At 49.1% G+C, this 20,253-nt stretch overlaps 1 long non-coding RNA gene across 5 annotated transcripts in view; it reads right to left on the reverse strand.

Moving 5' to 3' along the window:
* Positions 1-15,178, reverse strand: part of LOC149990039 (uncharacterized) — a 28,823-nt gene extending 13,645 nt beyond the window's left edge. For 3 of the 5 annotated variants that reach the window (XR_016508974.1, XR_016508971.1, XR_016508973.1), the window contains exons 1-3: positions 3,370-3,448; positions 1,701-1,922; positions 98-1,136 (exon numbers count right to left, since the gene is read on the reverse strand). This is a non-coding gene — a long non-coding RNA (uncharacterized LOC149990039). Of the gene's footprint in view, positions 1-97; positions 1,137-1,700; positions 1,923-3,369; positions 3,449-14,891 lie in introns of those variants that run through there. The other 2 variants (XR_016508972.1, XR_016508975.1) reach the window with 2 other exon arrangements.
* Positions 15,179-20,253: the final 5,075 nt, after the last annotated feature.

Below are 20,253 nucleotides of genomic sequence, written 5' to 3' on the forward strand. Positions count from 1 at the left end.
CACTACCGGGACTATACAAAAGTCTCCTAGGGCAGTGAAGCCGGTTCCACTCAGGGGCATAGAAGTTTGCTAAGATCATGGAAGCATCACAAAGTACCTCAATCCTTCTGACCGGCTGAGGTCTTCTACTCCTGTCGGTGCGTATTACTTTGCTTGCAGCCTCCACTCGATCCAATGAAAAACAAACAAAACCAAAACAATGCATGAGAAAATATCCAACAAGTCCACTTTTTCCGTTCTAATTCAAAAGAAAGACAACAGGTTATATGCCACCATGTACACAACCAAAGGACCAGAAGCCCTCGGATACCAAAAAACAGTCCCCTTACGAAGGAAACTGGTAAAGGGGTCATAATCTCGGCACGGCTGCCCTTTAAAACCTTCTCATTGGCTCAGTGTTGTCAGGAAAAAAAAAAAGTGAGATGTTATCGGTACATCCTAGGCTTTGAGAAATATTCACAAATTGTGAACCAACTTGGTGGAATCACAGCAACTAAAGATACAAAAACTGACTATAGTCACAACACATGTCCTTAGAATTCCGGAGACCTAAGGCCGGTCACAGAGGTCGGGTCACAGATGGCAGAACTGAGGACAGGACACACAGATCACATCACTGAGGGCAGGTCACAGAGGGCTGGTCCTGATGGAAGTACTGAGCGAAGGTCACTAGAGCAAGTCACTGAGCGAGGTCATAGAGGGCAAGTCACAGACGGCAGGTCACAAAAGACAGATGCCAGAGGGCAGGTCATGAAGGAGGTCACAGATGTGAGGGAGAGCATACAGGGCAAGACCCTGAGGGAGGTCAAAGAGAGCATGTTACTGAGGCAGTCAAAGAGGGCAGGGCAGTGAGTGAGGACACAGGGCCAAGTCACGGAGGGTAGGTCACCGGGGCATCTCATGGAAGTCATGTCACTGAGGGAGGTCATGGGGAGCAGGTCACAAATACCACATGAAGGAAGCCAGAACTTAGAGCAGGTCACAGATGCCTGGTCACAGTGGACAGTCACTGAGTACAGGTCACAGATGGATGGTCCCAGAGGGCAGTTCACAGAGAGCAGGTCACAGACAGCGGTCATAGCATGTTACTGAGGGAGGTCATAGAATGCAGGTCAAGGAGGGCAGGTCACAGGAGCCTAGTCAAAGAATGAAGGTTTCAGAGGGCAAGGTCACAGACAGCAGGTCACTAGGGCAGGTCACTGGAGCCAGGTCACAGAGGGCACATCATACCGGGCATGTCACAGATAGCAGGTAAGAGAGGGCAGGACACGGAAGGCAGGTGACTGAGGCAGGTCACACAGAGCTGCTCACTGATGGCAGGAATGAAGCAATACTGGGTTGAAATAGCCAACTTGCCTTCATCATGCCATTGACTTCAGAAACACCAGAACGTTCAAGCCACAGGGAACAAGGATGAAAGGTCCCCATAGCATGCCCTTCTTCACTTAACAGGCACCGATGTCAGTCTCAAGTGCTTTACATGAGAAACGACACGACCTTCTGGCAGTGCACAAAGAGCACACCCACCCAGCTCCAGCTCTCGCGGAACACTGACTGCGTATTTTGCATTGAATTATTACAGGACAACAGAGAAGCCACCAGATGGTAGAGAAGTAAAAAATCACACTCGATATATAACAACATAAATTAAAAAGGCAGAAAAAGGCGAAATTCTAAAGATTATAAAAAAACGAACTTACTTTTTTTTTGATGTTATTCCTCGTGTTTATTGTTTTTTACTTTTTGTCCTGAAATGAGCTGGCGCGGCCCTGACGAACCGGTGCGGCGAGTTGTGTGGCCATCGTCCCGCAAAGTGAAAGGTCGTCCGTTCCATTCGCGGTCAGGTTCAGTCCCCAGGCGGGTGGCATTCCAGAGGCAATGGGTCGATGGTTCTCTCCCTCTCTCCTTCCTCTCGTCTCTCTCTAAAAATAAATGAAAGTCTTTACAAACCAAGTTTGTGCATTTCCGAAGCTTTCGTAGGCAACCCAAGACAAAGTAGGCATTTACTTAACTTTATTCCCTACTTACACTAAAATAAACAGACCAAAGGCAGGCCTGAATAAAAGACTTCATTATATCAATTATATTGCTTAAGAGAGTTATATTAATTATGACTCTTTCGTACTGGATCCCAACACCTATCCCTTTTCATCTCCCATACCGACAAATCGGAAAAGCAAAACACAACAAAGAGATAACACCCATCGAGTCTACAAGGAGCTTAGGACCAAGGCATAAATTCCATGCCCTGGGTTCTATGGGTGGGTATATACACAGTCAGTGTACATCTGTGCATCTTGTCACTTAGAGACACTCGGTTACCTGTCGCCGGTCTGCATGTTCTCTTCCCTCACAAGGCCCACTCCCTCTTTTACATTCCTCAGGAGAGTCTGTTTGTTTTCAAATCCTGAGGGTTTCCTGGATTGTCCTTCTCACTGCTCTGGCACTGACTATCTGACAACCATGCTAGTGAGAGAAATGCCTTCAGCTTGCCATTTCCTTTGGCTTTTACTTCTGACACTGTTGACAGATGTCCCCCATGGTCCCCAGCCTGGCCCACCTGCACCCAGCCCTCGCTCCCCCTCCCCTGGCCTTCCCCACACTACTGCCTGTGACGGGCTGGGCACATCGCTGCTTTCTCCATCATCACTTACAGCCGGTGCCACCGCCTTCGGGAAAACGCAGTCATTTGCGTCATATTTACAGGTTCCAGAGGCATCTCATCCCTCAGCTCAAAGGACTACTGACACCAATGCTGAACTCGTTTACGTGTCAGCTCAGTCATAGGAAGTACGGCACTTTCTTCACTTTGCAAAACGACTCTGATGCTGACAGTCTACACCTGTCAAGAGCCGTGCACAAACAAAGGGCTCTGTACCATTTCGACATCATTACATTATGCTTTTCATGTTACACTGACTTAGTGAGGTAACTGTTTCCAAAAGTAGTGAAACCAAGGAACTAAGAGGGAGAAACAAGAAGGTGAAACCGGGTTGGGACCCCGAACCCTAACGGTTCCTGTGCAGCAGTTGGGACAACAGATGAAGAGCAAAGGCAGACGTGCACATCCCTCAATCAGCTAATTTGGTAGACATAGGAATGGAGACATTATCAGAAACTGTTTGCTGAAAGAGCAGCTGCCGGTGCAAAGCCAGAGGAGAGCACATGGGAGCTCGTTTTCCAAATATGCTCCTTCTTTTGTAGCATGCTGTTCCACTGTGCCCCAAAGATGCACAGAGCTAGAGCAGTAATAACATACGGAAAGGTGAAATCATACCTCCTTCGCTTTTGAAACGAGTTTGGCCTTGATGGAGAGATAAAGTGTGTTCGCGCTCAACAACGGTCTTAAGGGCTGCGAGAAAGCCTTACCTTTTCTAGATGGCTCTTCCTGACGACCGCGGGCTTTTCTAAGCAGGTTTCTGCTACCCGGTCTCCACGGTGCCTCACGCAGTCTGTGGAGGTAAGTTTTAGGTTGGGATCACTGTGCGCACGAAAAGCAAACTCTTACGATGTCTCACTCACTACCGGGACTATACAAAAGTCTCCTAGGGCAGTGAAGCCGGTTCCACTCAGGGGCATAAAAGTTTGCTAAGATCATGGAAGCATGTACCTCAATCCTTCTGACGGCTGAGTTCTTCTACTCCTGTCGGTGCGTATTACTTTGCTTGCAGCCTCCACTCGATCCAATGAAAAACAAACAAAACCAAAACAATGCATGAGAAAATATCCAACAATTCAACTTTTTCAATTATGATAACTATAGAAAGAAAAAAGATTCTATGCCTACATGTATCTACAAAAGGATTATAATTCCTAAGATGCAAACAAAACAGTCTATGAAGGAAAAAGGTAAAGGGGCAATACTCTCGGCATGGCTAACCTTTAAATCTACTTTTTATTTCCTCCGTTCTGTGAGGAAAAAATAGGAAATATTATCGGTACCTCCGGCGCTTTGAGAACCAGCCTGCACACGGACCCGCGGCTTTGACCCCAGTCGTAGGGGGCACACGTGTAGCTTGCAGGTTCTGTCTGGTTCAGCTGCCTGCCTCGCGCAACCAGCGGAGGTTTTCTTTCACATCATGTTTCTCTCCCTCTCTTTCTCCCTGCCTTTTCCCCTCTCTAAAGAAATAAAATGTTTAAAATATGAAACCTTAAAACATAACAAATAACAAACAAAATATAATTAAAGTGGTGCCCTGCGATGCTCTCTGAAGCTCCATCATCGGCTCTTCATGCTGCTCTACTCGTCTTCAAAGAGCCTTCAGTCGTTCACGGCTTATCCTTGGACGTGCGTCATCAATACTTGCTGAGAGAAAGAGAAAAACAGCAAATAACATACAAGGGAGCTCCGATAAGGCTATCAACTGATTTCTCAACAGAAACATTACAAGCCAGAAGGGAATGGTCAAAAATATTTCAAGCAATGAAAAACAAAGGCCTACAACCAAGAATACTCTACCCAGCAAGGCTCTCATTCAAAATAGAAGGTGAAATAAGGAGTTTCTCAGACAAAGGAAGACTGAAAGAATACATCTCCACAAAACCAGCATTGCAAGAGATGCTAAAGGGAGTGTTCTAAGAAAAAAGAAGAAAAGAACAAGAGAGGAGAGGAACAGAGGTACAAAGGGAAATGAATAAATACACGTCAATAATAACCTTAAATGTAAATGGATTAAATGCTCCAATTAAAAGACATAGGGTAACGGAATGGATAAGAAAACAGGACCCACATGTTTGCTGTCTACAAGAAACGCACCTGAAAACAAAAGATTTACACAGACTGAAAGTAAAGGGATATAAAAAAATATTCCAAGCAAACGGACCGGAAAAAAAAGCCGGGGTAGCAGTCCTCATATCAGACAAAACGGATTTCAAAGCAAGGACAATAAAAAGAGACAAAGAAGGACATTTCATAATACTTAAAGGAGCAATCCATCACGAAGATATGACTTTGATAAACATATATGCACCCAACATAGGAGCACCCAAATACACAAAGCAAATACTAGAAGACCACAAAAAGGATATCAACAACAACACACTCATAGTAGGGGACTTCAACACTCCATGATCAACAATAGACAGATCATCCAAGCAAAGAAACACCAAGGATATACAGGCATTGAACAACACACTAAACCACATGGATCTAACTGATATATATAGAACTTTTCACCCCAAAGAAGCAAAATATACATTCTTTTCAAGTGCACATGGGACATTTTCAAGGATAGACCACATGATAGGTCACAAAACAAGCCTCAACAAATTCAAGAAAATTGAAATCATATCAAGCATCTTTTCAGATCACAATGCCTTGAAACTAGAAATCAACCTCAGAGAAAAAAATCAAAGACACCCAAACTCATGGAGATTGAATAACATGCTATTCAATAATGAATGAGTTAACAATGACATCAAAGAAGAAATCAAGCAATTTCTAGGAACTAATGATAATGAGCACACAACAACCCAAAACCTGTGGGACACAGCAAAAGCAGTCCTGAGAGGGAAGTTCATAGCAATACAGGCATATCTGAAAAGGATAGAAGAATCTCAAATAAAAAACCTAACCATAATGCTACAAGAACTAGAACAACAACAACAAACAAAGCCTAGGGTAAGAAGAAGGAATGAAATCATCAAGATCAGAGCAGAACTAAATGACATAGAGACTAAACAAACAATCCAAAAGATCAACAAAACTAGGAGCTGGTTCTTTGAAAAAAGAAACAAAATCGACAAGCCTCTAGCCAGTCTAATCAAGAAAAAAAGAGAGAAGACACAAATAAACAAAATCAGAAATGAAAGAGGAGAAATCACGACTGATACCTCAGAAATACAAATGATAGTTAGAAATTACTTCAGACAACTGTATGACAAGAAATTTGACAATCTAGAAGAAATGGACAGATTTCTAGAAACATACAACCTTCCAAAACTGAATCAAGAAGTGGTGGAAAGTCTCAACAGACCAATAACAAAGAAGGAAATTGAAACAGTAATCCAAAATCTCCCTGTACACAAAAGCCCTGGACCGGATGGCTTCACAGGCGAATACTACAAAACATTCAGGGAAGAACTAACTCCTATCCTCCTCAAACTGTTCCAAAAAATCCAAGAAAAGGGGAAAATCACAAACTCTTTCTATGAAGCCAGTATTATCCTAATCCCCAAACCAGGTCAAGACACAACAAAGAAAGAAAACTACAGGCCAATATCACTGAGGAACATTGATGCTAAAATCCTCAATAAAATATTGGCAAACAGGACCCAGCAATACATCAAAAAGATCATACATCATGATCAAGTGGGCTTCATTCCAGGGATGCAAGGATGGTTTCATATTCGCAAATCAATAAATATAATACATCACCTAAACAGAATGAAAGACAAAAATCACATGATCATATCGATAGATGCAGAAAAAGCATCTGATAAAGTACAACACCCATTTATGATGAAAACACTCAGCAAAATGGGAATAAAGGGAGCATATCTTAACATAATTAAGGCTATATATGAGAAGCCTGAGGCCAACATCATACTCAATGGACAAAAACTGAAAGCATTCCCCCTGAACTCAGGAACTAGACAAGGTTGTCCACTCTCTCCGCTCCTTTTCAACATAGTGTTGGAAGTCCTAGCCACAGCAATCAGACAAGAAAAAGAAATAAAAGGCATCCAAATTGGGAAAGAGGAAGTAAAACTTTCATTATATGCAGATGACATGATAGTATACATAGGAAATCCTATAAACTCCACTAAAAGACTACTCGATATAATAAGTGAATCTGGCAAAATCGCAGGGTACAAAATAAATATACAGAAATCTAAGGCATTTCTGTACACCAACAATAAAATAGCAGAGACAGAGACAAAAAAGAAAATACCATTTACTATAGCAACAAGAAAAATAAAGTACCTAGGAGGAAACTTAACCAAAGAGATAAAAGACCTGTACTCTGAAAATTACATAACATTGAAGAAAGAAATTAAGGAAGAAACAAATAAATGGAGGCAAATACCATGTTCTTGGATGGGAAGAATCAACATCATCAAAATGGCCATACTACCCAAAGCAATTTACAGATTCAATGCAATCCCTATTAAAATACCACTGACATATTTCACCGACCTAGAACAAATACTCCATAAATTCATATGGAACCAAAAAAGACCCCGAATAGCAAAAGCAATCTTGAGACAGAAGAACACAGCAGGAGGAATCACCACACCAGATATCAAACAATACTACAAAGCCACTGTAATCAAAACAGTCTGGTACTGGCATAAGAACATATAGATCAATGGAACAGAATAGAGAGTCCAGAAATAAACCCAGGCCTCTATGGTCAACTAATATTTGATAAAGGAGGAAGGAACATAAAATGGAGTGAGAAGAGCCTCTTTAACAAACGGTGCTGGGAGAACTGGATAGGGACCTGCAAAAAAATGAAACTAGACCACCAACTTACACCACACACGAGAATAAACTCAAGATGGATCAAAGACTTAAATGTAAGCCGTGACACCATAAAAGTCCTAGAGGAAAACATAGGCAAGAAAATATCAGATATCTCAAGTAACAATCTCTTCACGGATACATCTCCTAAAGCAAGAGCAATAAAGGAAAAAATAAATAAATGGGATTACATCAAACCAAAGAGTTTCTGCTCAGCAAAAGAAAACATCAGCAAGATGAAAAGGAAACCAACCATATGGGAAAACATATTTGCCAATGACATCACAGACAGGGGACTGATTTCCAAAATATATAAAGAGCTGATACGACTCAACATCAAGAAAACAAACAACCCAATTAAAAAATGGGCAAGGGACCTGAACAAACACTTCTCCGAAGAGGACATACAGAAGGTCCATAGGCACGTGAAAAAATGCTCAACATCATTGGCCGTCAGGGAGATGCAAATAAAAACCACAATGAGATACCACCTTACACCAGTCAGAATGGCCATCATCAACAAATCAACAAGCAACAAGTGCTGGCGAGGATGCGGAGAAACGGGAACCCTGGTGCACTGTTGGTGGGAATGCAGACTGGTGCAGCCACTATGGAGAACAGTATGGAATTACCTCAAAAGATTAAAAATGGAACTGCCTTTTGAACCAGCGACTCCACTACTAGGATTATACCCGAAGAATCTCGAAACACCAATTCAAAAGAACTTATGCACCCCTATGTTCATTGCAGCCCTGTTTACAATAGCTAAGTGCTGGAAACAACCTAAGTGCCCATCTGTAGATGAGTGGATCAAAAAACTGTGGTACATCTACACAATGGAATACTATGCAGCAGAAAGAAAGAAGGAACTCCTGCCATTTGCGACAACATGGGTGGAACTAGAGAGAATTATGCTTAGTGAAATAAGCCAGGCAAAGAAAGAAAAATACCATATGATATCACCCAATACAGGAAACTCAAGAACAACACAAACAAAGGAACTAAATAGAACAAAGAGCAGAATAGCAGTCAATAGGGGGGTGGGGAGAGGGAGAGAAGGGGGATAAGTAAGGGAAGGGTTTAGTCAAAGAACCTGTATAAAAGACTCATGGACATGGACAACGGGGAGGGATATGATTGCGGGAGAGGGGGTGGGTTGGGTGGGGGAGAGAAATTAGGGGAAAAGGGGACAACTGTAATTGAAAAACCAAAATTAAAAAAAAAAAAAAAAAAAAAAAAAAACACTGACTCATGTCACTATTACGATGGAACATGTTAGAAGTAAATTATTTCTTCCATTTCAACGCCTACAATGTTTTAATTTAAGTTCTAATAGACTCTCTCACGACAGCATAGATTTTTTAAATGTTATAGCATACTCAATGAATGAAAAGCACAAATTATTATTCATTTAGTACTGTAACTCTGGTTTTAGGTCTTTGTGTACTTACCTGTATTTTCATGTTGGTACATAGCAAAACGCAGGTTATCATTTTGAGGGTATAATAAGGTTCATAAGAAAAATTTACCTGAATATAATTTTGAAGTTTATAAATTTAAAACCGAACTAAAACTTCAAAAACTCTTTCAAGTGTTAAATATCTATAACTCAAACACTAAATTGTAACTCAAAGGATCAGATGGGAATTTTGAGATATTCATGTATCTTATGCATATGAAAATCAAGCATATATTATATCACACCTCTGCAATATTTAAGTTCAATTGTTTACCAAGAAACTTTGATAGTTATACCTTTACTGCAATGTAAGAGGGTATATTAAGATTCCGTTTCTTATTTAAGAGGGCTGATCTCATGCTATCTTTTCATCATAAACTTTTAAAGATTTTACGTATTTATTTTTAGAGAGAGGGAAAGGGAGGGAAAAAGACATGGAAAGAAACATCAATGCGAGAGAGAAACATCGACCGGCCGCTTCTTGCATGCACTCCGACCGGGGACCCAACCTGCAACCCAGGCATGTGTCCTGACCAGGAATCGAACCTGCAACCTGTCGCTTTGTGGGATGACACCCAATCAGTTGAGCCACCCACTTAGGGCTCTTTCCTCATCATTGTTTTTAAAAATCCCGTTTTTCACATTCAGAGCATCAGAGGTTTGGAAAAGGTACTATAGAAAATAGTAAGATGATGGAATAATGATGACTTCCAAAAGTGAAAAAGGTCTTCCTCTACGGTGTTTTATTTCCTGCTGAGTAATACGTAAATCCTTAAGGACAGCACATCCAGGAAAAGGATCTAAAAGTGTAATCATGATAGAGGCCTTTCCATTATCCTTGTTACCTATCACTAAGTATTTCAACAAGTCCGATACCTAAACGTAATTTACAAAGAAGAAAACAAGAGAAGTGGCTTAATTCTATTTTAACGGACAATAACCAAACACATCATAATAAATGATAACAACTCTGCTAACCTAATTCAGATGAAATATTCCAGGTATTTCTCAGGTACCCTGCTATCACTGTTCCATGCCTTCAAATCATTCAACAGTTAAAAGTGCTTCTACAGAAGAGGCACTCAGGTATAAAAATGCCAATCTTACTGAAATGAAACATTTAATTCAAGTAAGCTCTCCCATGCCATTGTGTGCAAACTCTCTACATTTCACCGTCAAAGACAGAAACTATCAGGTTTTTCATTAGATCAAGGTTATGAAGTGCTTAGTGACTGAATGTTTACCATAAAGTTAATTGAGAAACTTTTTCCACCATTTTTCAAAGAATACTTTCACTTCAATTATGAATTACACGACTGACACATAAAACACTCAGCTCTTCCCAGAAAGACTTAATACATGTATTTCAAATATCAGTTTGAAGATGATTTACAAAATAACCTGTTCCCGAACCTCCACCTGCTCCTCCGCAAGGGGTAGAGTAGAAGTGTAGCGACAACATCACCAAGACGCTTTTCTCAAGCATCCTTACCGGACGTCATTGCTGTGCCGCAAACCCTGCTTACCAGGTCACAACAGAGGCAATGGTCACAAACTACGCAACGACACATCAGTAAAATGAGGAGACCTGATACAGAAAAAGCCAGTGAAGTTCTAGGAAACTACTTCGATAGAAACTCCTTCAAACGTCATTGTAATTCAGCAGCTCTCATTCTGATATGGCTTGACACACAAGTCACTTTCATAATCAATTCCTTAAAGCCAAAACAGAGAAGTGGCATCAGCAACATGGCAGTTCCAATCTCTCCTGGAACAAACACTGAAAAACAAGCAGGATCCTGACTTTGTTTCTGTTTTTCTTATTTAAAAAGTCCACATGTAAGTGAAATCATACGGTACCTAACATGGCAAAATTTCATTCTTTTTTTATGGCTGACTAATATTCCTGTGTGTGTGTGTGTGTGTGTGTACCACACCCTCTTAGTCCAGCCATCTACTGATGCACACTTAGGTTGCTTCTAATTCTTGGCTATTGCAAATAGTGCTGCAGAGAACATAAAGGAACATAAATCTTTTTTTGGAGTTTTTTCCGATAAATATCCAGAAGTGGAATTGTTGTGTCACGTGGTAGTTCTGGTTTGAATTTTTTAAGAAAGCTCCATACTCTTTTCCATAGTAGCTGTGCCAATTTACACTCTTACCCACAGAAACAAACCCATAGAGAACAAACTGACGGTCGCTGGATGGAAGTGGGAGCAAAAGAATGGGTGAAAAACGTGAAAGGGAGTAGGAAGTACAGATTTCCAGTTATAAAAATAGACACGAGGGTGTGAGGTATGGCATTGGGAATATAGTCAATCACTATATTGTACTATGTGGAACTAATATGATATTGTATGTAAGGTGTAATTAAAAAAGAACTTTAAAAACTTCTAATAAAGAATGCAGCAGTTCTGCAGCCTGTCAGGAACAATCTCCGAGAAGAGTAAAAAATGGAGATCATTTCTACTAAACAGTAATTGTTTTCAAACAACTGTATTTTGTTAGAACTTTATAAATGGCCGAAGGTTCACAGCAATCAAGCAAACAGTGAATTTATAAAAAGGCCACTGGAAAACGGTAGGAAAGCTCTGGGGCGGTTTTCCTTGCCCTTGTGCCACTCCTTCCCCAGCTTGGCTGTGGGCATGAAAACCGCATCCCCCAGTTCCCAGGGTGGGATCCTGGTCCTCAGGTCTGGAGAAAGCAGAGCAAGACCTCTTTGCTAATGATCGTGTAGGCAGGTCTGTTCTAAAGCCGTCTGAGAGCTCCCTGAAGGCTGGAAAAGCTACGGGCATTGCTTGAAGCCATTAAGCTGGCCAACAACCCATAGCTGCCTGGCCCAAAAGATTCTGGTGGAGGCATAATACCACAGGTGGCAAAATGCCTATGGGCGGAAATTGGGGAGAGAGCTTTTATTGGGAAATTAGAGCCCTCAAAATCACCCATATATTTGGGGAATTCAGAAAGCCACATGCATGCCTCGGGTAAGATGCTTGCTCAAAAATTACCTTTGAAGAAATAAGCTTTCACTTTGGGCTGGTCCCTGGGCTCAGTGCAAACCCGGCTGAGTGCTGAGGGACAGCCCTAACAGCCAATCTTCAAAGACTGAAAAAAGGTTTACTCTCTTGTTTTCTGGCTCCTGGTATTCAAGGAGATCTCTGTCCAAACACTACCCCAACATACGCCGAGGAGCAGTCTTCAGTGACCACGCATAGCAACAAATACATCCTCTAAAAATAGTTCAGTAAACCCCTGAAAAATGGACTACTATAACCTTCGACCATCACAAAAAAATAAGTCAAACCCTGGACCAGGGGAAGATCTGATTTCCAAAGTTACAGCATAAGAGTAAGACACGCCATTTTCAAGAAGAAAATCACAAGGCATTAGCAAATTTAAAAAGTATGGCCCATTCAGGAATAAATATACTGACTGAAACAATTGCTTAGAGAGCACAAAAAATTAAGACACAGCATACCTAAACCAATGGGATGAACAAAAAGCACTTGTGAGAAATAATGTGCGCCAGTGAACACCTACACTAAAAAACTAAAAAACAAAACAAAACAGAACAAAACTTGAACTCTGGCTGCGGTGGCTCAGTTGGCTGGAGCATCATCCCATAACTGAAAGGTCATGAGTTTGATTCCTGGTCAAGGCACACACCTAGGTTGTGGGTCCATTTCTTGGTCAATGCACGTACAAAATGTCAACCAATGGATGCTTCTCCCTCTCTCTCCCTTCCTGTCTTTCTCTAAAAAGCAATAAAACAATCATCAAGGGAGGATAGAAAAAAAAAGAAAGAAAGATTAAAAGACGTGAAGAACACTATTAAACACAGAAGAAGAAGTAACCTTGACATCTTTCAAATTCTTCCAAAACAGAAAAGAAGGGAACTCTTCCTAACTCATTCGATGAGATCACCAGTTCTTTTTCATACCAAGGCCAGATAAAGACACGCCCCCCCCGAATAATAATGACCAGGATACATTTTAATGAGCATAGATGAAAAACTTCTCAACGAGATACTAACAAACTGAATCTACAGCACGTACAAAGGTTTATATACCGTGAGCAAGTAGGATTTATCCTAGGAATGCAAGAAGGTCAATATAAGAAAATCAATCCATACAACAGACACTAATGGAATGAAATCAATTACTGCCCACCTCAATAGACACAGAAAAGGCATTTCACAAAATCTAATGCTCTTTCATGATTGAAAAAAAAAAAGTGAGAAAACCATTAAGTAGATTAAAAAACAAAAACAAAACAAAACACTGAGAAAACCATGAACAGACAGGAACTTCCTCAACATAATAAAGGTGTCCTATGAAAACCCCACAGAAAACAACAAAATCAATATTGAAGGACTGAAAGCTTTCCCACCAGGATCAGGAACAAAACAAGGGTTCCTACTTTTACCACTGCTATTCATTATTACCCTAAACTTCTAGCCAGAGCAAGTAGACAGGGAAGAGAAACAAAAGGCATCCAAATCAGAAAGGAAGAAGTAAAATTGTATCACTGATGGTATGATTCCATATATCTATACCTATACCTATATCTATATCTATCTATCTATATATATATATATATATATAATCTTTCAAAGAATCTACCACAGATCTACCTGTGGCAACAACAAATGAAATGAGCAAATTTGCAGGTCATAACATCAACATACAAAAATCTGTGTGTTTCTATACACCAGCAGTGACAATCCATGAAGAAAATTAAAGAGCAATTCCATTTCAATGGCATCTCAAAGAACTAAATACTGGAAATAAGCTTAACCAAGGAGATGAAAGTCTTGTACATTGAAAACTATAAAGAATGCAGGAAATCAATTTAAAATGTCCAAATAAATAGAACGGTATTCCGTGTTCATGGGTCAGAAGACAAACGATCGAGATAGCAATACTATCTAAATGAGGACACGTTCGATGCGATTTCAATCACAATGTCATCCCCCTTTTTATATAAATAGAAAAGCTGGTCATCCAATTCACATGGAATTGCAAGGAGCCCAAAATAGCCAAAGCAAAGTCGAAAAACAACAAATTTAAAGGGCTCCCACTTGTGATAAATGTGCCCAGAATATGTGAAAAACCTTTCAATTAAAACAACAACAAGACAAAAACCGCCCATTTAAGTGAGAAAGACGTCTGAAGATTCTGCCCCAAAGCAAACCTGTGCATGCTAATCAGCACAGGAAAAGAAAATCCTCATTCATCACCAGGAAACCACAAATCCATACCCCAAGGAGATACCAGTGGTTACCTATTAGAAGAGTTGGCATAAAAAACAAACGTTGACACTTGTCAGACCTTTCATGGCACGTGAATAAACAAACGGTGGTACAGCCATGCGACGAAATACAGGTCAACAAGAAAAAGTAACACACTGCTGATTTAAACAGGAATGGATCTTAAATGAATCATTCTGAGTTCTTCTAAAATATCAATTCTAAACAAGTAATTGGGGCCCTGCAGCCCTACCAGAAGCAGAGGCGGATTGAAGGGTGGGCGCAGCGGGAGTGCACCCTGGGCCCCGACTTCTGAAGGGCCCTGCAAAACCCCAACTTGACACTTTCCTCTAATGACACCAAGTTTGCTTTCATTACTACGCTGCATAAAATATGGGAAATGCGGATTTTTCTTTTCCCTGGCTCTCTCCTTGTTTTTAAGGGGCCCAACCAATATCTACTTCCCAGTCCGGGGCCTCCACCCGCCTTAATCCGCCTCTGACCAGAAGTCAGGAACTGCAGCGCTGAAGAGGGGAGGAGGCTGTCAGGCTGAAGGCCACTCTGGGGAGCAGGGGTCCTGGCCCGGCTGCCAAACCCAAGGGGCACCTTTGGCATCAGCACCTGGGAGACTGTGCTCTACTTTTTTGTCCCTTCAAGTCCTACAACATGACATAATGTAAGAGGGGAAAGTCGGCCATCACGGGGACGCAGATCCTTACCATTTGTGCTCCTCTTCCTTGGTTTCTCCAGTTGCCAGCTTCCTCCAGTTGCCAGCTTCCTCCTTTCCCAGAAAGCCCACAAGGATTCCTCCTTCTTAACAGCCTGCACCGCGCCTTCATTTCCAACCTCCTGTTCTCTATGCAGCCTCTCTGACCCCAGCGAAACGAGGGGTAGATCTGAGAATTTCAACTCCCTCTCCTTCATCGTCTGGCCACTGAACGAAGCCTGTGCTGTGACGCTCTCTTGGGTTTCCTGCTTGTCTTTGTTGCCACAGCTCACAGACAAAAGAGCCTGCGTTGGAGCTCAGAGTTCTTAGTTCTTCAGTAAAAACTGGGTTGACGGCCCCGTGGTTTTCTGGCAACGCGATGGTGGGGCCCTGACAGCAAGGCTTTACCCACTAGAGCCAGAGAGGGGTCCCAGAGAGGAGAGCTAGGGAGCTGGGGTGGTGTCCATGGGGATCACCCCGCTGTCAGAGGCTGGCCTGGCAGCCAAGCCTGCAGATGTGCTCGAGGATGCGCCCGCACCGACTGCCCCAGGGATTGGTAGGCTGGTGGTCCTCTGACTTCTTGCAGTGTTCCAAGCAGAGGCAGGGCCCTTGGGGGTGGAGGCTGAGAGGGACACCACAGTAGAGGCCACCGTGCTGCTGGTGGTGCCCAGCCCTTGGTTGGAAGCATGGGAGCTCTGCTTGGGTGCAGGTCCGTGGGTGGGCATGACAGAGGGCGCAGCAGCGCCTCCGAGCGTACGCTTTTTCCCAGCCCTGGCGCCAGGGGTCGTGACCAGGGTGCCCTGGCGGGTGCGCTTCCAGGTGTTCTGTCCGGAGCTTCCCCCAGGGCGCTGCGTGGCCGTGCCAGACGGGCCGGGAGCCGATGACGAGGCGGCCAAGGCAGGCCTAGGGCCGGCGTGCGTTCCCGGGGGGGCCTGGGCGATGCTGCCCAGGGCTGGCTGGCCTACAGTGGAGACTGGGGCCTGGGCTGAGCCTGAGGCTGCCCGTTTTCTGCCTCGAGAGCTGGGTGGAGCCCCCGAGGGAAGTGCATATGTAGGGGGGCTGGTGTCCATGGGGATCACCCGGCTGTCAGAGGCTGGCCTGGCAGCCAAGCCTGAGGATGTGCTCGAGGATGCGCCTGCACCGACTGCTCCAGGGATTGGTAGGCTGGTGGTCCTCTGACTTCTTGCAGTGTTCCCAACAGAGGCAGAGCCCTTGGGGGTGGAGGCTGAGAGGGACACCACGGTAGAGGCCACTGTGCTGCTGGTGGTGCCCAGCCCTTGGTTGGAAGCATGGGAGCTCTGCTTGGGTGCAGGTCCGTGGGTGGGCATGACGGCGGTCGCAGCAGCGCCTCCGAGCGTACGCTTTTTCCCAGCCCTGGCGCCAGGGGTCGTGACCAGGGTGCCCTGGCGGGTGCGCTTCCGCGTGTTCTGTCCGGAGCTTCCCCCAGGGCACTGAGTGGCCGTGCCAGACGGGCCGGGAGCCGATGACGAGGCAGCCAAGGCAGGCCTGGGGCCGGCGTGCGTTCCCGGGGGGGCCTGGGCGATGCTGCCCAGGGCTGGCTGGCCTACAGTGGAGACTGGGGCCTGGGCTGGGCCTGAGGCTGCCCATTTTCTGCCTCGAGAGCTGGGTGGAGCCCCCGAGGGAAGTGCATAGGGAGCGGGGCTGGTGTCCATGGGGGTCACCCTGCTGTCAGAGGCTGGCCTGGGAGGTGGGCTGGTGTCCATGGGGGTCACCCCGCTGACAGAGGCTGGCCTGGGAGGTGGGCTGGTGTCCATGGGAATCACCCCGCTGTCAGAGGCTGGCCTGGGAGGTGGGCTGGTGTCCATGGGAATCACCCCGCTGTCAGAGGCTGGCCTGGCAGCCAAGCCTGCAGATGTGCAGGCCGAGGGGCTGGCGCTCAGCAAAGAGGTGACTGGAGCACCGGCGGACACAGGGGCACTGAGGGCAGGCACAGGCTGCGGGCAGGAACGCAAAGGCTCTGGAGCCCCGCAGCCCGAGAGGGCCCACGCCTCACCACGCAGAGCCCTGAGGATGGTCCGCCACCGCGCTTCTCGGTCTCTGTCCAAATCTTCTGGGGTCACCTTGTACCCAGGGTCGGGACCTGGTGGCAGGCTTAGAGGGGGCCCTCGCCTGCGCGGGAGCAGGCAGACCTTCCTTTTGCGGCGCCTGGAGGGTGCTGTGTCCCCTCTGGTGGCACCCCGGCCCTGCTCAGGCTGGCTCAGCCTCCGTGGCAGGGCGGCAGCTGAGGAGGGAGCCCCAGGGCGCTGCTGCCTCAGCGTCTTCCGGGCCCTCTGGGGCCGCCCGGCTTGGCAAGGGGCGGCATGCGTCCCCCTCTCCACCGGAGGGCAGCCTCGGGTGGAGCTATAGGAGCTGGTGCTGGGGTTCCTCTTCCTGCAAAGGCAGGGGGAGCCCCTCACGGAGGCCTGGGACTTACCACGCCTTCCGTCTTCCTGGCCCTGCACCTGGAGGGTGCCCTGCAGGGGCCCAGGCCTGAGCACCGCGGCACGGAGGCCTCCCTGGGCCCCAGGGAGCCTGCAGGTAGGCGGGGCTCCCTCACAGCCCTCACCCTCACTCTCTGGCACAGTGGGCACCCCACCCTTCCTCACCTACCTCCCCCCCGTGCCCCCCACAGGCCCACTGGTACAGGGACCTCAGGATCCCGAGCAAACGCCACAGGCTCTGGGGGATCCTCACACAGACACTCACGAAGGCTGCAACACCGCATGTGAGCAGGTGCTGGCGGGCTGGCCCTGCAGGAGGTGGAGGAGCGCGGACAACTGGGTGCCGCTGGCGGACCAAGGGAAACTGGCCACCTGGGGGAGCTCTGAGCTGGCCCACTGGTCCCCAGGGCGGGGGGTGGGGGCAGAGTGCACTCAGGCAGTTGCCCATTGGGCGCGTCTGGGAGCTCTGTCCGGGAGCTCTGTCCGGGAGCACAGAAACCTTCCTCAGCAGCCAGCCAGAGCTCGCCAAGAAGTATCCCTTGGGGCTGTTGCCTGGATACACTTGGAACTCCCTGGTGGGGGGGCGCGGGGAGGGCCGGCAGGAGGAAGGCGCTCGCGCCAGCTTGCCCAGATTCTGTGGCAAGGGCGCGCCCAGATGCCTCTCGAGGTCGCTTCCGTGCTTCTCCACCTCGAGCTGGGGCACGGGCAACGGCCGCCGCGGGCCCTCCGACGGCCTCTCCTACCTCCGCAGCAGCCGCCGCTGGGAGCGCCGCCGCTACCACTCCAGCCGCTGCCACCCACCGCTCCTGCCGCTCCCACGGCTCCCGCCACCGCCGGCACCGGTCCGATCGCCGGCTCCCCCGCTCCCGCTGACGCCGCCCCCGATCCCGCCGCCGCGGACCCCGGTCCCAAAGCCACCGCCCCCGCTCCAGTCGCCACCGGCGCCGGTCCCAGTGGCGGCGGAGGTAGGAAAGGCCGTAGGAGGGCCGGTGCGGGGTCGGTGGCGCCGCCTGTCGGATCAGCGGCGGCGTCTTTGACAGAAGCGGGGACGGCGGCGGAGGTGCTACCGGCGGGAGGGCCCGGAGCGGTGGCGAAGGAGGCGGGAGCAGGGGCGGCGGGAGAGCCCGTGGCCCATAGCACCTCCGCCGCCACCCCAGATCCTGCTCCCGGCGTTCCCGCCGCCGCGGCCGCGGACCCGGTCCCACCGCCGCCGCCCTCCCCGCTCACGCCGCCGCCGGACCCGGTCCCACTGCCGCAACCCCCGATCTCGCCACCACCGGCTCCGGACGCACCGCCGCCGCCCCCTCTCCCGCCGCCGACGGCCCGGTGTCCCACAGACCCCGCTCCCGCTCCAGCCGCCCCTCCGAAGGCCTCTCCTACCTCTGCCGCCACTGGGACCGCGTCCTCCGCCGCCGCCGCTCCCGCCGCCCCTCCGACAAGTTCTCCTACCTCTTCCGCCGTTGGGACCGGGGCCGGCAGCGGCTAGAGCGGTAGCGGCGGCGGCGGAAATAGGAGAGGGCGTCGGAGGGCCGGTGGCGGGCGGCGCGGGGTCGGTGGCGCCGCCTGTCGGATCAGCGGCGGCGTCTTTGACAGAAGCGGGGACGGCGGCGGAGGTGCTACCGGCGGGAGGGCCCGGAGCGGCGGCAGCGGAGGAGACGGGAGCGGGGGCGGCGGGAGAGCCGGTGGCCCATAGCACCTCCGCCGCCTCCCCAGCTCCCGCTCCCGGCGCTCCCGCCGCCGCGGCCGCCGACCCGGTCCCACCGCCGCCGCTCTCCCCGCTCACGCCGCCGCCGGACCCGGTCCCACTGCTGCAACCCCCGATCTCGCCACCACCGGCTCCGGACGCACCGCCGCCGCCCACGCTCCCGCCGTCGACGGCCCCGGGTCCCACAGACCCCGCTCCCGCTCCAGCCGCCCCTCCGAAGGCCTCTCCTACCTCCACCGCCACTGGGACCGCCTCCTCCGCCGCCGCCGCTCCTGCCGCCCCTCCGACAAGTTCTCCTACCTCTTCCGCCGCTGGGACCGGGGCCGGCAGCGGCTGGAGCGGTAGCAGCGGCGGCGGCGGAGGTAGGAGAGGCCGTCGGAGAGCCGGTGGCGGGCGGCGCGGGGTCGGTGGCGCCGCCTGTCGGATCAGCGGCGGCGTCTTTGACAGAAGCGGGGACGGCGGCGGAGGTGCTACCGACGGGAGGGCCCGGAGCGGCGGCGGAGGAGACGGGAGCGGGGGCGGCGGGAGAGCCGGTGGCCCATAGCACCTCAGCCGCCTCCCCAGCTCCGGCTCCCGGCGCTCCCGCCGCCGCGGCCGCCGACGCGGTCCCACCGCTGCCTCCCTCCCGGCTCACGCCGCCGCCGGGGCCGGTCCCACCGCAGCCGCCCTCCCGCTCACGCCGCCGCCGCCGCCGCCGCCGCTCCGGGCGCTCACACCGACCGCACCTCGGCCGCCGCACCCCCTCCTCCGCTCCCGCCACCGGCGCTCCCGCCCCCGCCGCCCCTCCGACGGCCTCTCCTACCTCCGCCGCCGCTGGGGCCGTCGTCGCCGCCGCTCCCGCTCCGGCCGCTGCCACCCACCGCCTCCTCCACCGCCGCAGCTGAGAGTACTCTGCGGGCCCCACACCAGCCCACCCAACCTGAAGGATCCATCGCCGCGCCCCACCTTACGCAAGTGACCTTACGCGGCTGTCCAGACGCCCCGTCCACACGTACGCGTGCGCAGATGACCCCACGTGGGCACGTACGCGTGCGCGGATGACCCCACGTGCGCGTGCTCGCAGATGACCCCTCGTATGGAGGCGTGGTCGGCGCAGGGCTCAGGAGGGGCGTCCGCTGCGGTGCGCGGGCGGCGAGCTCTCAGCGAGGACAGCGGAAGGGGGCGGCGCGGGCGCGCTCTGTTCCAGAACGGCGGTAGGAGGACGAGTGACTCGGAGGCTTCCAGGTGCA

This window comes from Furipterus horrens, unplaced genomic scaffold (assembly GCF_987537825.1).
Source record: "Furipterus horrens unplaced genomic scaffold, mFurHor1.1.pri manual_scaffold_33, whole genome shotgun sequence".
Taxonomy (NCBI): Eukaryota; Metazoa; Chordata; class Mammalia; order Chiroptera; family Furipteridae; genus Furipterus; species Furipterus horrens.